The sequence below is a fragment of the Hoplias malabaricus genome, chromosome 4, assembly GCF_029633855.1.
Source record: "Hoplias malabaricus isolate fHopMal1 chromosome 4, fHopMal1.hap1, whole genome shotgun sequence".
Taxonomy (NCBI): Eukaryota; Metazoa; Chordata; class Actinopteri; order Characiformes; family Erythrinidae; genus Hoplias; species Hoplias malabaricus.
Genome location: NC_089803.1, coordinates 52,280,745 through 52,298,838, shown reverse-complemented (window position 1 = coordinate 52,298,838; position 18,094 = coordinate 52,280,745). Strand labels below are relative to the sequence as shown.

The 18,094-nt window shown below is 39.1% G+C and overlaps 1 pseudogene; it reads right to left on the bottom strand.

Annotated features, from left to right (window-relative positions):
• Positions 1-804: 804 nt before the first annotated feature.
• LOC136695041 (antigen WC1.1-like) lies at positions 805-18,093 on the bottom strand (annotated as a pseudogene).
• Between the last annotated feature and the right edge of the window lies 1 nt (position 18,094).

Sequence of the window (18,094 nt, the reverse complement as noted above, 5' to 3'; positions counted from 1 at the left end):
AAAAATGTTCAAAAGCCATAATGTGAACAGAACATAAATGAGACATAATAAAAAATGCAACAATTCAGAAAACTCACTTTTGAAGAAAATGAAATAATATTTTTTGTATTATTTGAAACTTACATAAAGATCAAACAAAGAGTTTAACAAGTCACAAGACACCTTTAAAATATTAATTCTTGCTCCTGAAATGTTACCATTTTGCAGAAATTAAAGATTTTTTTCTAACAGAGATATGTTTGTAGAGTCGGGGAACACACAGAAAAGTACAGAATAAAAATATGGTAATCTTTTAGTTATAGGTGACCTGGGGGGTGTTAATCACACTGTATCTGATCTGTAAAAGCAGAATGAATGTTTTTGCTCCATACACTACTGTGAACTGTGATCAACAATACAGTCTGAAGAAGTGTGAATGTAATTTCCTGAAGAGACTCAGTCACATGATCCATCTTAGTTCTTCCTCTATGTCTTAGCCTGTAAATGAATAAATGTAATTTTAATGATACATTTTTTTTTCCTGGGACAATAAATGTAGTCCAACAGCTTATTAAACAGAAAACATTGCACCATAAAGTTTCATTTTGTAAAATCTTTTTTATTTGAAGATTTGTTTTCAATATTTATCAGTTAACACTAACATTTATATTACATTATATATTTTATATAGAATACTTGCACTAATATTATTCTAATGTGTGTAAGATGTTTATTAATGATTAATGATAGTGAGCAGCACATACAGTAAGTATTTGTGTTGTTGCTGTAACTAGACCCAATTTTTTACAATATAAACACACACCTTTATTGAGGCAAGGCCTCTGATGGTTGGAGTGAGAAACACATTTAACAGTGAATACATCACCAGTATGTTGTTACATTGTTTGTATATTTGTTGGGTAACTACACTGGCATGTGTCTCAAGTTTTATTTTTTCTGTCATTTCAAGTTTTGCAGCCTCTGTGACATCTACATTTAATGGAGTCATTGTTTGCTGAACTGCACTGAAGTGTACAGAGCTAAAGAGAGTTAAAATGTATCAATATGACTGTAGAATATTTTTGTAAATACCAAAATGTATATTACGATTTTCAGTTATTCATTCATTCATTATCTGTAACCCTTATCCAATTCAGGGTCGCGGGGGGTCCAGAGCCTACCTGGAATCATTGGGCGCAAGGCGGGAATACACCCTGGAGGGGGCACCAGTCCTTCACAGGGCAACACAAACACACACACATTCACGGACACTTTGGAGTCGCCAATCCACCTGCAACGTGTGTTTTTGGACTGTGGGAGGAAACCGGAGCACCCGGAGGAAACCCACGCGGACACAGGGAGAACACACCAACTCCTCACAGACAGTCACCTGGAGCGGGAATCAAACCCACAACCTCCAGGTCCCTGGAGCTGTGTGACTGTGACACTACCTGCTGCGCCACCGTGCCGCACCCATTTTCAGTTATTTTCAGTCAAAAATAAGCAGCAAAGTAAAAATTTGCTGGGGTTTTTTTTGTTTTGTATTTTTTTTTTATTATTATGCACAATTCTAAAGGAAGGATGAAAGCACCACTTAGTGAAGGCAATTGTATTTTCCCCGTATTATAAAGAAAATGCAATGTCTTTATTTTACTGCTTTGCACCATTTTGAAACATTTACTCCACTCCCACTCATTTTTAACCTCTCCTACAGCCTGTCCAGCAGTGATCACATCATCGTAGTCCTTTGCTGTGTTCACTACAACACAGAGATCAATGATAACAATTAGAAACAAAGGTGAAATATTAAATGTATTGAATCTTCACTTTAACATTATTTATGAACATGAAGGAAACGTTACTTGTCTCGATGTTGGAGCTCGGTTCAGTGGGAACAGCGTCATCATAGTTCTCTGTTACATCTTCTGTCCAAATGTAGAAATAAATGTCATTAAATCAGTCTCAGTTTCATCAGGGACTGTGTTCATGTTGGAGATTACACTGTTGCTCCATTACAAGTCCTACCTGCTCCTCCAGAGTTCAGATCAGCACTGATGATGTCATCATATGTCATCTCTCTTAGGTCCTCTTCACCAAAACACACACACACATTTAAAGAACAATAGTGGCTATTTTTAAAGTTGCAGAATATAGTAATGCTACACATAAGATCTACAATATTCATTATGATCTCAGTCTCTTGGGGTGGAGCTAGGGTGTGGTTTATGGGGCTTAAGCCCAGGAAGATTTGCCAAAGGTGATTAAAGGCAGAATTGCTTTTAAATGTGATGTTTGCCATGTGAATGCATTTTGTAGTTCTACAATTACAATGTTTTAGCTCATTTTTACTTTGTTCTCCAATGATCACTTTTCATACTTGCTTTTCTTTTAAAACTAAAAAACAAAACACAAACACACCTGCTGCACTGTAAGAGATGAGTCCAGCAGTGATGACATCATCATAGTTCTCTCCTGTTTCATCAAAATGAAATAAACACAAACTGATTTTACAAACTGTGAATTTATGACTTTACCTTGTGATTTAATGTAAAAGTAACAAAACACATGTTATTATTAAATACTGTAACAAACCTGTCAGACCACTGGTGACAGCATCATCATAATATTCTGTTTTTTTATCAGTCGCTGACGTTTCTGGAAGAATGGAAACCCTTTGTTAAAAATGAGACAGTCCTGAGTCATTTCTCTACACAAAACAAACTGACAAATCAATCAAATTCACACAGAATCGGTGGGAACTCTGGCAAATGTATAATGACTCATCAAAACTCAGTTTAATATCACTATTTTTCCTGAATATAGACTGCAAAGGGAATTTGACACTGGTCCTTTTACCTGAGAGAAGCTTCTCATCCACATCCTCGTATCCTGAATGCTGTGCTTCAGAGAGGAGGTTTTCTTTTAGAGGAGAGAAGTACAGTTATGAAACATGCTCCAAATCAATATCATCCACAATTAATATCACTTTAGTCAATAGAGAGGGGATGAGAAAAAAAAACACAAACATTCTTCAGATAGTTACTGGTCGGGAAGAAACATAAAATAATCTTCCTGGCGATGTGAAGAGAAAAATTAAGAATAAAAGGAAGAAAAAATATTGAAATAAAAGAAAATAAATAAAAGTATGTAAATATACTTAGATAAGTATTAAACTTGTAAAATCCTCCTTACACCATTTAGTCACCATCACTTCTACACACAAACAAACAAACAAAAAATAAAAAATAAAATCACAAAACTCTCAGACAAGGGCTGAGGCTGGTGCCCCCATGCACTTAGAATATTGGGAATGACATTAGTGTTACATCTGTACAGTTAGAAAAACTCTGTATGTCACCTTTTTGGGTTAAGTCATTTCTTTTAGAGATGTGTCTGTGGTCAATCTCCTCATACACTGCCTCAGTCTGAGTCTTATGTCTCCTCTTAGAGAGCACTGTGTGACAGAGAGGAACATGGAGGCAGTTCATCAGAAGAGAAGACAGATAACGGGTTACAGGACTAATCTTGTTTAGAGAATGTAAAGGAAATGCAGAAGGTTATACCTTTCCTGAGCACTCTGTTCTGATAAAACAGCACAAACAGAAGCACTAAGGACAGGAAGAGAACGACTCCCAGCACCAGGAGAGACACTGGATAGATGGACGGAACATCTGATAAAGTAGAGATTGTCCAGTTCTCTGTGTGACTTGCTGCAAATAACAGTAATAGAAAAAAACTTCATAAAACACTGCATCACATATTCAAAACTAAAATCCTAATTGTTGAAAACAGTACCTGTTCTGGGGGTGAATGTTGTTGTGACTGCAATGGTAGAAGGCACAGTTATATCTGTAAATACAGAAAACAAAATCAAATAGTTGCTAAAGTTTAAATGTTACCTGTCAACCTTACCTTCTACCTTACAATTTAAACTCAGTCCTGTGGAATATAAACACTCAGATATATTAAACTGTTTTGATGGATTCAGAATCCAGTCCAGTCATCTCCTCTGACCTGTGTCCAGTCATCTCCTCTGACCTGCACAGATGACTCCAGCGTCCTGTCTGTGGGAGCAGTCAGTGTGGTTCTTCAGGGAATGAGGACAGTCCCACAGGTGAATCTCATTCCCTCTACACTTCACTCTGTTCAGCCAGATAGTCCCTTTACCAGCGCCAAAGACAGCACTCCCATCAGCCCTCAGCGCCGGACCACAGCCCAGCTGTCTGCAGACCACCTGAGCGTCCCTGATGTCCCACAGATCATCACAGACTGTCCCCCACTGAGAGTTATGATACACCTCCAGTCTCCCAGAGCAGCTTCCCTCTCCTCCCCTCAGTCTGAGAGGCAGGTGCTCTATTCACACACAGAACACATGAGGAGATACAATAAAGGCGATTAATTAATCTCACAGTAATAGAGTCCTGGAACATTTTAATTTAAGTAAGCAAGCACATTCAAATGTGGTCTGAGTCAGTTTTACAGATAAAGTACACTGGTTGCTTAAGAAAATGTATTTAAATAATTTAGACTAGCTTTTGGAATAAGTTATTTATTGTATCCATCTGTGCTTCCCTTCAATGTTGTAACAGAAGGTGAATAGGGTTTATTTTCTCTCATAAGAGAATTTAGTCTTTAGAAAATTTGCTGATCAGGCTACCACTCAGAAAGGACTAACTAGTTGTGTTAATAAAAACATGCCTTGGTTATTTATTTGTGTGTGTGATGTTTTTGTATGGAATTCATACTTTCTGATCAAATTCTTTTCTGAGGCCAAGACTCCTTCAGCTTATCAATCATAATAAAATTAATCAAACACTTCAAAGCCAATTATATCAATTATAATTAAATTTGTCAACAAAATAATTATAACTGGTTCCTCTACAGTGTCATTTAGGAGTGGGCGATATAATATCGTTCACGACCTTTGCCGCGCAATATTTCAAATACATGCATGTGAACGTGACTTGTGCTCAAGCGCGAGCTGGGGGATACCAATTACTTATACATTCTATAGTATTTTTACACGATTTTGCAAATGACCATATTCATATATTCATTATATCGAGTATGACGTTCAACTGTTTTTCTCGCGCGTGCACACACGCTCACACACACACTGCTGTCCTGCTTGTTTGTGTATGGCGCTCGAGCAGTTCTCAGCACATTTATCGCTCGTGCTCAGGTCTACCTCCCTGATAACTGTGAGTAAGTCAACAAAGGTCAACAATTAAACCAGTGGCAAAGCTTTAATTCCAAAAAAGAGTGCTGTTGACCATGATTTTTTTAACACACGCTACTCTCCCTCAGCCCGAGGGAGGGGCAGATGCTCCACGGCTCCTAAACACAGTATGCACTTCTCATTGGTCATTATTTTATTTAGCCAATCAGCAGCCAAACTGAACTATCCACAATTTAGTGCTGCTGTCACGCCCTCGTCCTGTCAGGTCTGTTTTCCCCGCCATGTGCTCTCTTAGCACATGGCTCTGTTTGTTGTTTTCCTTGTCTCCGCCCATGTCCCGCCTTTGTCCCGCCTCCTTGTCTGTATTCCTCTATCTGTTTCAGGTGTGTCTCGTTTGTGTGTGTATTTAAGTCCCCTTCTCTCACTTCCTCTTTTTGGACATTTCACCCTGGTAGTGTTTCGTATTCAGTTGTTTCTTTTCCCATGTCATAGTCCTATCGCTCCCTTCTGTCTGTCTGCTCCCCGTTTTGTCTTGTCCGTGCCTCGCTTCGTTTTCTTTGTCATTGTTTTGTTTTTCCGTCGTCATTTAGTCTCAAGTCTGTTTCTGCTTTCCCTCGTTTTGGTTTTTGCTCAAGTCTGTCTTTGTTTCGTTATTCTTTTTTGTAAATAAAGTTTATCTGTGTTTTAGCGTGTGCGTCCGCCTCCGTCAGTCCGCCCTCCCTGTGTATCGTGACAGCTGCAGCCAATGCATTCACAGTCCCGCCTACAGGGGTTTGTGTTGGTTTTGTGGCAGCGTGGAAAGAAAAAAGATAAATGCTTAAGAAAAACAAAATCTTATTTTTGCACTATATCTTTATACATAAAAATCACATTATACAATTTCATATAATATTAATTTATTTATATGAACTGTTTGTGAAGACACCATTTTCTAACTTTGTTATGAAAAAAAAATTAAGCAGCAGCTTGGATGTAGGCAGTTTGTTTCTTAATGCAAGATATTCAGTGTCAAGCAGATACACTGGGCTGAGTTTACTTGAAGGGTTCACTTTGCATAATAGCACTATTTAGGAAAATCAAAGTGTCAGATTGGGACACCGTATCAGCAGATACTCAATATTAAAAGACTTGATTCGAGATTGGGGGAAAAAAAACTTGATTGGGAGATCAACACTAATACTTTGACATTATATTTTATCGCCATTTCTTTTCGGGATATCGAGATATGAGTTTTTTGGTCATATCGCCCAGCACTAGTCATTATCAATCCCTCAGACAGTTTAAATAAGAGCCCTGTCTGGCCTTCACAGGCTCAAAGCAAAGTCAAGTGATGCTATTTTAGACCATGGTTTATATAAACATTTATAAGTATTTACTGCCTCTTACATTTTTTCTAGACGTATTTGACAAGAGCACACAGTTATATTCAGACTGAATTCTCAATCAAGCTTCCAAAAGCACAGTGCACTTCGGTAAATAAAAAGGCATTCATATAACTGATCTTACCTGAGCACGGAGTTAAGTCTGGAGATTTATGCTGAATACTTTGTGTATTTTGAGCATCTGTAATAAGAAAATACTTATACTTAAATACTTAGATATTTCTCAGACACCAGTTTGGATTAATGTGAATGGTTGTTTTATTATATTCAGCAAAATTATACACCATACTCTGTGAAAGATTTCTGTTATCTGTAACATAACCACTACAAATTGTACACAAAAAGGACAGACTACCTGAGCAGGTGATGTGAGCCACCTCATTGCTGTTATGACATTTGTTCTGTCCCCAGGGGGAAGATGGACAGTTCCACAGAGTGGAGTCATGTGTCCTACATTTCAGATTGTCCAGCCAGTTAGGAGCTGATCCCACTCTTGCTCTGCCCCAGGACTCACTGCCAGTTCTTCCACAGTTCAGCTCCTGACAGATCAAACTCGCTGTTTTTCCATCCATTTCATTTACACACACATTCCCCCAGGTTCCATTGTAGTACACTTCCAGACTCCCCTCACAGCCCTCAGTGAGTCTGAGCTCCTTATAGTCTGTTCAGGTTAATAACATTTTGATTTTTTAAATGTGTCTGATTGTTAGTAAACGTTATATAATAAATATTACATGTCTATAGTATTCACTGACTACTGTTTAACCAATTTTGTTTTTACGCTAAACTTAAACTTTACAGCTGTTCACTGTTCAATGATTTGTACATTTAATAGTGAATGTCAAATACTAAGAACTGAAATATTCTACATTTGCAGAGTTCAGGAAACTTTACCTGAGCACACGACCCCTACATCCTCCTTGAATGATGACATTCATCCTCTTCACACAGCTGATATCTGCAGTTCCACAGGGACGTCTCATTCCCCTCACACTGCACCTCATTCAGCCATATGGGTCCGGTTCCAGGTCCAAACCGAGCTGGTACCGGGGCACTGAGGGCCACTCCACACTGCAGCTGTCTGCACACCACCTGCGCATCCTCAATATCCCACAAGTCACCACACACTGTCCCCCATGATCCACTGTGAAAAACCTCCAGCCTTCCTGCACAGTGTCCTCCAGAACCAGTCTGATGGAGTTAAACATACCTACACACACACACACACACACATAAGTATCTGAATATTTTTAAACTAAACTCTTAAAGGCTTATAACATTACATTATTCCACAACGACTGTCTGCACTTAACACTTCTAAAATTACAGACTGTAATCAAACTGTTGATCTGGATACTTTCTAACCCCTTTCACATTGTTCTTCAAAGGTCAGGGATGGTGTATTATTTGGGTGGTGTACAATTCTCAAAATACAGTGATACTGTTAGGTGGTGGCATGTTAGCCTGTGCTGTAGTGGTACAAGTGGATCAGACACTGCAGTGCAGCGTGAAATAGGCTAACGAACATGTAGATTAACAGATGTAGTTCTACAACAGTAACTGTAGAACTAAATCCAGAATCACCTAAACTTTAAATATCATAGATCCTATGTCTGTAACGTGTTCTATTGCTTTTCTAAGTTATTGTCTGAAGTTTGTGTTTGGGTAACAATTTGCATTAAATATTGCAGCTGCAGCAACATATCTGCAGCTGTAGGATCTGCACTCTCTATTTCTTTAATGATTTTCTCGCAAGTTTTTCAAAAAAATCTCTCTCATTATGTCCAATATTAAAGCATTATTAACCTGTGGCTGATTTGTAGTTTACACTGTAATTATCTCTTATGTACAAAAATATATGGTATATATTTTATGCTGAAAACTACTACTCTCAGTTGAAGAAGGTATAGTACAGGGGTGTGGACACTATTGGTAGTGTGTATGTAGTAATACTGTGACCATATTGTAGCATTATTTAATAATGTAACCACCGCATACACCACAGATTAGCACTGTGAGCTTATCACAAAACCTAGTGCTTGACTAGGGTTGACTTGAATGGCCACAATAAAATCACACACAAGGATCTCTGATATATTAGTTGTTACATCGTGACACATGTTATTACGTGAAACATATTTTGCTTCACACTGTCCTGTTCATTAGAGAGGTCAGTATGTGAAACAGTGGGGATTAAAAATATAAAGGCTGCAGAGAAGGAGTGACTGTGATGCTAAAGACTCATATATTTTGCGTAAAGGAGAAATATGCTCCTAAAATGGATTTCCCATTTACAAATTTCCCGAATGGTATCAGAACTGGAAAGGAACATGCACATGTGTTCACTTATTTATACCTACACTTACCCAAACATGTGATGGAGAGCTGTTCTCTGGAGCTGCAGTTTACTGCCTTTGCACTGCTGCAGTTCCCCAGATGAGTTTCACTCCCAGAACATTTAAATCCTGTTACACACACGTCTGTTTGTTGAGGTCTGGATGGAGAGTATCTGGAGAAGTTGAGCACAGAGTCACAGCCCAGCTGTCTGCAGACCACAGAGGCCTCAGACACACTCCAGGACTCAAACACAACTCTTCTCCAGTCCTGCATGAAGTACACCTCCACCTCCCCCTCACACTCTCTTCTTCCAGACAACCGCACTCGCCCCTCATACAACGCCAGAGAAGAATCTGAAGGGGATCAATATCAAAACAACAAATTAACAACATGCTTCAGTTTTTTATGCTTACATATTTAGATCAAAACACTGTACATTCTGTACACAATTCAAAGAACTCACTAGTGCAGATGACTCCAGCGTCCTGTTTGTGAGAGACTGCAGTTTGACTCCATGATGAAATGGGACACTGTGACAGGTGTGTTTCATTCCCCTGACAATCAAACACATCAGCCCAGATCTGACCACTCCCCTCCCCAAACCAGTCTGACCCCAACACAGCCACAGCAGTCCCACACTTCAGCTGACCACAGAGGACACTGGCAGCTCTCATATCCCAGCTTCCATCACACACTGTGCCCCACTCACTGAGGTACTGGATCTCCACTCGACCAGAACATGAGTCAGAGCCGTTCTCACGTTCTCACGCTCCTGTGTGACCTGAACACAAAACTAACAGTTCATCAAAACAGTCTGTAACAGAACACAAACACAGGGATCACCTTTATATAATGATCATTAAGAAAAACTGAATAATTAAATGCTCAGAATATATACTTAACCAGAACATATGAGTCCGATGTCACTGTGCTGGGAATAGTTGTGATTGAGTGAAGAAGATATTGGACATTGGGAAATCTGAGATTCATTTCCTCAAAAGCAGCTGCTCCCAGCACCTCCACAGGACGCCCACAGCCCAGCTCTCTACACACAACCTCTGCATCCTGTTGGTGAAGGTCAGACACTGTGGCCCAGGTTTTCCCATGAAGTACCTCCACTCTCCCAGAGCACTCATGTGGACCATCAGCAAGTCTGGGCTTTATGTGACCTGTGAAATAGCCACTGAAACTTTACAAAAAACAAGATTTATGAAAATAACAGTTACACACATTCCAAAGCCACACTGAACTCCTGCCCAAAATATATCTGAGTACCTATTTATAGACAGCTATAGAACTGAGCAGCTCACATGGTAACCTTCATCAATCAGTGGTCCACCCAAAATACAGAATATCTGTGTTAAGACATAAATCACAATAGTTGGGACCCTAAATAGATCTGGAAAGGAAATTTTGGCAGGAAAAAACAAACAAAAAAAATTGAGCCTTCTGATGGGTGTGGGTGTATGTGTGTGATTAGATATTTACACAAACACACACACACACACACACACAAACGTGAGGTTACATTGTATGTTCTGGAAAATCTGGTAGTCCTCACTTGTTACTATCATATTGCTCACTGTAGATAAACCTTAGTTCAAGTAGGAACTACTCAGTAATGTGTACTGATACATACTGATAAATTACACTGTATTAAACCTCTGAAATTATAGTGAAAGTATGGGGAAAGTATAGTCGAAAATGTTAAAAATATTCCATAATATTTTTAAGAAATGTTAAACACATACCTGAACAGATCAGTTGAGCATCATGTTCATGAGCACAGCTGTGTTTACTCCACCCCAATGATCCACATTTTTTAAGGGTAGACTCTGATCCGTCGCAGTCCACAAACTCATCCAGATTGGCCCAGATCCTGCATCCATATCTATACTCAGTGTCTCTCCACAGTCCAACTCTCTACACACCACTGCAGCAGCTACCTCATTTCCACCCAAAACACAGACTGTTCCCCACTGTCCTCTGTGAAGAACTTCCACTCTCCCACCACAGCGACTGCCACCATCCACCAACCTCACACTGTCTACACAAAAAAAAAAAAAAAAATAACATGAAACTATAAAAAGGAGTGAAAAATGTATCTATTTAATTGATGAGAAAAATAAAATCACCATAGCTTGTATTGAAGTCAGAAAAATGTGTTTTGTTTCTTAAAATGTGAAATCAGTTCTTACGAGCACAGACCAGGCCCACTTCATTGTCATGGGAGCAGCTGTGTTTGAGGGAAGATGATGTTGGACAGAAGAGAATCTGAGACTCATTTCCTCTGCACTGAAGCTCCTCTGACCACACCTGGTCCTCCCCTCGGCCAAAAGCAGCTGCTCCCAGCACCTCCACAAGACTCCCACAGCCAAGCTCTCTACACAAAACCTCTGCATCCTGCTGATCAAATCCAGCATCACACACTGTGGACCAGGTCTCTCCATTAAACACCTCCACTCTCCCAGAGCAGTGAGATCCACCAACCAGCCGAACCCCTGAAGTTTAGACGTACAGAAAGAAAGATGTTTTAAGGTTGTCACATTATTTTATATTAATATCAAAATCAGCTGCAGCTGGCCAATAAAGGCAAGAAGTCACTATGCTCCCTAGTGGAAAAAACACAAACACACACACACACACACACACACATTCTAACACACACACAGAGAGAGAGAGAGAGAGAGAGAGAGAGAGAGACATATGACAAATGAAAGCTTTAGTGTCTTGTAGTATGTGCATATGCATTTCCCTTTTCCTTTTAACAGTTAAGCTCTCTGAAAAAAAGAGAAAAATGGTCACAATTTCTCTGTGAGATTCCTAAACATAATACTTATAAATACCACATGCACTGTAATGTTTTGTGATACTCACATTTAATCAAATAATAATAATAATAATAATAATAATAATAATAATAATAATAAAATTGATTAAATGTGAATGCGAGTAAATAATTTTAAGAAAAATGGAAAGGTAGAAAATGGGAATTCTGGAATAAATCAATTTAAAATATATTTTTTTTATTTTACCTGAGCAGATGACACCAGCATCAGAACTATGATCACAGTTGTGTTTGCCCAACCCTCTCGATTTACAGTCTCTCAGTGTAGACTCAGATCCTCTACAGTCGACACCATCCATCCAGATTGTTCCTGATCCTGCTCCAAAATGAGCATCACTCAGTGCATCTACAGCCTCCCCACACTTCAGCTCTCTACACACCACTGCAGCGTCTCTCATATCCCAGTTATTACTGCACACTGTTCCCCACTGTCCTCTGTGAAGAACCTCCACTCTCCCAGCACAGCGACTTCCACCATCCACCAATCTCACACTCTCTGTAGAACCAAGATAGAGAGAGAGAGAGAGAGAGAGAGAGAGAGAGAGAGAGAGAGAGAGAGACCATATTGTCACCATCTCAGAACAATGTCCAAGAAGTCACAAAGGCATAAGCAGTTATTTGTAGACTACGCTACACGCTATCACAGGGAAGTCCTCTCCATAAAATCTGAGCCATCTCTTGAGCTATTGTCGCAAGCATAAGTCTAAAAAGTACACTGTCCATCTGTACAACCATTACAATTTTTATTAGGGAACACATGTTGCTCTTGGTCTCATCTGCCGTACGCAAATTTCTAGAAAATTGTCTCGCACTGTACAAAGCTTAACAAGAAGACTTAGTTGTGTTCCATATCTAGCAGCTAGGTAAGTGCCAGAATAAATAGATATACTACATTAACCTGCTAAACCTGTGCTAAACCTAATTCTGCAGTTCATTATAAATGACCAACTATGAAAAATTACATTCCAAGATTCAGCTCTTACCAAAACACACCAGACCCACTTCTCCATCATGTGAGCAGCTGTGTTTGAGTGAAGATGATTTTGGACAGAAGTAAATCTGAGATTCATTTCCTCTGCACTGAAGCTCCTCTGACCACACCTGGTCCTCCCCTCTGCCAAAAGCAGCTGCTCCCAGCACCTCCACAGGACGCCCACAGCCCAGCTCTCTACACACAACCTCTGCATCCTGCTGATCAAATCCAGCATCACACACTGTGGACCAGGTCTCTCCATGAAGCACCTCCACTCTCCCAGAGCAGCGAGAAGCACCAATAACTCAAATGCCTGAAATATTAGCATGTAACAATAGAGATCACAAAATGAGGTAAATAATTAACAGAAGTGCATGTATTGTATGCAACATTTTGAGCATCCCTAATGACATTCAAAGACAGAATACATACACGCCCCCTACAAAACTGCAAGGGTTTCAGAACATTCTGTATTTCATCTTTAATCTTTTGATTTCAGAAAAAGTTAGCATAAAGAAAAAGACTGGCACCATATACAATTAAGAGAGCACCATATACAATTCATGTGGAATCTACCACCAACTGTTTTCCAATATAAATGCCAAATGTTTACCACCCTTCACTGGAAATGTAATTAATGATGGACATGACCCACTCTCAGTAAAGTTCACACACATTTAATGCCATGAATTGGACATTTGTTTAGTATGGGAACCCTGAAGGGTAAGATTGAAAACAAAAAGTTTATTCCTAAGTCTGAGTTCTGCACATAGTTTATTTTTTTCTGCCTGTATAACACATGTGGTGGAAAATCATGACAGAAAATAAGACAGCTCTTTGAGTCTCTAAGTCGGCATCAAGTGGCATTTATTAATTAACGTGAGAGAGGGACGTGCGCGCAGCGCTGTTTTTCACCTCTCTGCTGACCATTTTTGATCAGCGTCTTTTTATACATGGAAAACCCTTTGAAGTTCACCATCTGTTCGCTCTTTTACATTTCAGTCATCTTTCGCTGTGTCCTGTTTCCAAAACTAAGAGTTTCCCACCATTTGTTTTCCCCTATCTCCTGTATTTCTAACACCTTTCCAGACGTGGCCTGTGCCTCCCCCTCTACCTCCTTGGTCTGGAGACAAAGGGAGTTGATTGAATGGAAAGTGTCGATATGTTATTTGAAACACACACACATAAGTCTGCGGTCTCACACAGAGAATTAGGAATAAAACAATTTCAGTTTACACAAGCATGCATGGCCATTGCTGATTAAATATCTCTATTGATTATGAATCATTTATATCAACAAATTTCCATCACACACACCAAAAATATTTGTAGCATAACCAATTTAAAACATTCAAAATTTTCTTCTTTCTCAATTTTTCCCTACTACTGAAGAAAGGTGGAAAAGGTCAAATTAAAAAATGGCAAACACTTTGGGTGTTCTATCAGAATTTAAGTTTTTCTTAACTCTTCCAGGCTTTTGGAAAGAAAATCATGAGAAACTAATGCTGCACTAGCTTTGACCACAAGGGATGGCAGATTTACTTTTGTTTTAGCAGATTTTTGAGAAGCAAGAGCGAGCTCAAATTTTTGAAGCGAGGAAAAAACGGGAGCGCGCACTGAAAACAGTGAAACAAGAGCGCGGAGCTACATCGCTGTCGCTGTTTTCGCTCGTTTTTAATGATTCTGTGCGCTTGTTGAGTCTGACTTGCTCGATTTAGTGTCGTTTTTGCGCTCTCGCATAAAAGACAGTGATCTCACTCCATAGGTGTCCACACAAATGTCTCGAGACACTGATTGATGACCATGTCTACGCCATAAATACCCTGTATATTGTATAATTGGAGATTTGCTAAATACATTAATCATTCAGCCATTTAGACAAAAGTCTGTTTGAAGAAGACTCTCAAAAAAAAAAAAAAAGATGCAAATGTACAAATCATCAATAGAGCATAACCCTTTTTCAGCTCAGAGAGAGTAGGCTTTATCTATCGTAGAAGGTGAAAAAAGGTGATTAAGAGAAAGTGGTGTACTATTTGGGAAATTTAAGAAAGACCTTAATTTGTTTTAAAATCTTCAGTGAATTCTTCACTACAAAATGATTGCTGGAAACCTCACCAGGAACCTTCACCTTTGAAAAAAGAAAAATGAGAGAGATCCAGAGGTTGATACCCAGAGGGGGCTTAGCCTTTGAGGCTTCTTTGCATAGGGGGCCTGATGGCCAAAACAAAAAAGCTGTAGCGTTTGCAGCCCAATAACAATATGTAAACACTGGCAGAGCTAAACCTCCATCTGCAGAAGGTTTTAGAAATTCAGGGCCGTGTCTACAGGTGGACCGGAGTGGGAATTGTCCACCCAGAATATTCATCTGACATATCCACCTTCTTTCTTAAAACTTAATTCACCGTCCCCTCTTATAAATATTAAAATCCTCCCATGTCCCACAGTTCTAAAAATGTAACTATTCCCATGCTTACAAACCCTACAGAGCAGGGGTCACAAATAATGGACCACAGTCCAGGTGCAGACCTAGAAGCTGTCCTATCAGGACCTGGACCTGTAACTGATAAACTTTTAACACGTGTTTAATTTTGAACAGTGTTTGTTTAAATGCTGTGACTCTTCTAGTCATTAAGGTTCAGATTTAGTGCTCTAGTGCTCACAGTCTAATTGTATGCGTTTCTGCATATCACATGTAAGACTACTCAGCCAATCAGATCTGTGCATTTTGATGAGAACTGTGACTCGAATGAGTGACACATATAGGGCAGGACTCCAGATTGTCCTTGGGCCATTAGAAATAGCCCAAATGACGTGGCAAAAGCTATTTTGGGACACTTTCGGGACAATAGTGTAGTAAAATCAGACACATTAAAAATAAGGGAATGATTACCGGCTGAAAAATTCAAAACACTGAACTTGGAGCCTGTCTTTCAACATAAAGAGCCAATCAGTTTGCTGTTAATAGATAAAATTTCTGTTCACCATTCTTTTCAACCAATAAAATTGAGGTATGGCAGTAAAAATGTCATGGTGTAATATTGCCAGCTTTGTTAGATTATAAGGTGAGGATAAATGCAGAGACAGAGACATGAAGCACCAGTATGAAAGACCTGGGGCACAACAGAAAGGTGTCCAAAGCAAAAGTGTCAAAATTTCCAAAGGCAAATATGTCCAAAACACAGAAGTAATAAAAACTTGGCATGCATAAAAAAGTATATAAGAAATCTCAGGAATAGCCACAAAAAAAAAAAAAATACACTCACAACTGTAGTCAACTTCACGGAACCATGAGAGAGGGTTTTGTAGGAAGCTGATGACAGTAACAAGTGTAACAAGTGTAAAAAAGATTTAATTGTTTTTGGGGCAATATTAAAGGAGATAAGGACCTTTTGTGTCCTGGCTCGGAAATACACGTGACAAATCTGTCCCCATCATTACCAGTCCTTCAAAACCCATGCTACACAAGCTGAACTAAAAGAAATAAAGAGAAATAAGTGTAATGTTGCCTTAGAAACACACCTTCACTTTGCTTGATTTTTTTCTCCCATCAGGGCTTCTGTAGTTCTCTGTACAGGATGCTAAATACAGTCAAATTCTGTAGTGATATAATATTTCTGTAAGAACTGTAGTGAGATTTACCTGAACAGATGGCTCCAGAGTCTTTATGATGATCACAGACCTGCTGCCTATACAATCCACTTCTGCATGTCCTCAGTGAAGATTCAGATCCTCTACAGTCCACACCACCCATCCAGATTGGTCCTGCTCCTGCTCCAAAGTGAGCATCACTCAGTGCATCTACAGCCTCCCGACAGTTCAGCTCTCTACACACCACTGCAGCATCACTCATATCCCAGTCATCATCACACACTGTTCCCCACTCTCCTCTATAAAAAACCTCCACTCTCCCAGCACAGCGACTGCTTCCATTCACTAACTTTACCATGTCTATGCGAGAGAGAGAGCAAGAGAGAGAGAGAGTGAGAGAGAGAGAGTGAGTGAGAGAGAGAGAGAGAGAGAGAGGTTAGAGAAAACACATTCTTACCAGGTCAAAATCCATGAATACTGGCACATGATACTGTTTAATGTCCATGATTGCTTTAACATTTTCCCTCCAAAATAATGAAAAATAGCTACAGATTTAATGCCCTCCTGTGATTAAGAGCCAAATGTATTTGTCATATTTACAGATGTTGAGGCAAGGTTCATCACTCCAGAGAATGTTCCAGCCGATATCGAACAAAATGAAACATTTAGCAAATAAAATCACTTTAGTGATTAAGCAGCCTAAATGTATTTTTGTTTTGCTTTTCAACAAAAAAATAAAAAATAAAAAATCAATTACAAAATAACAATTAAATATATTTATCGACAGGGCCTGAGTGGGGCCACTTTTCAGGCTGCAAGTTACATGCCCAATCCTGACCCACTTTTTCCATGGTGCAGGAAACTAGATAAATGAAGCAACAATTCAGCTACAAAGCAAATCCTACTATCCTGTAAAGGGATAAGGACTGGTTCAATCCCCACAACTAGCAGAAGAATTAAGGATTGGTAAGGAAGTAACAGCATTGCCCTCCTCCTCGAAGGGCAAAACACCTAACCCCCAAAACTGCACAGTCTCCGAGAATGACTGCTGGCAACTTGGACGTGTTTGAGCTCACTGCCTGGGATGGGTTAAATTTAGAAGACACATTTTGTTGTACATTGTACAATGAGGGGGAAAGAAAACTGCAAGTTTCACATTTACCAGCATGGGTTTATTGGACTGTGCAAGGAAAATGGAGAACCCAGAGGAAATCCATGCAGACACATGAAAAACACAGAACCCTGGAGATGTGTGAAAGTGACACTACCTGTTGCGTTAATGTGTTGGTCTTGTATAAATGAATATACAAGAAACAAAGAGAACTTATACAGAAATTACATTTAGTAGGCCTACAGCAACTCAAATATGTGGTCATGGGTTGGTTATAGCATGACTTTGTATAGAAAGACTTAATGCATTCTGAGACACTACAATATAACTGGCAACTTCAAAGAATGTTTTAAAGATGTCCAGAACATGTCTTTTGTTAACATTTTTTAAAATCTGTTCACTATTATATAAAGCAAAAAAAGTAAAGAAAACTGATTTTGAAATATGACAAACTGAGATAAAACCTTTTTGTGTGACATGCTTATTTTTATTTTAAGGATGTCAGATGCAAGGGTATAGTCGGATATAACATGACACTATAAAAATAATGTTTTTTCTTGGATTCTACAAAAAAAAAAAACAATCTACTTACAAAGTTTTAATGATGCTCTTTTTAATGTTTAATGATGTGTACTCACCAGCTGTGGTGGGTGTGAATGTGGAGAGCAGCAGAATGAGAGTCACACAGCTGTCCATC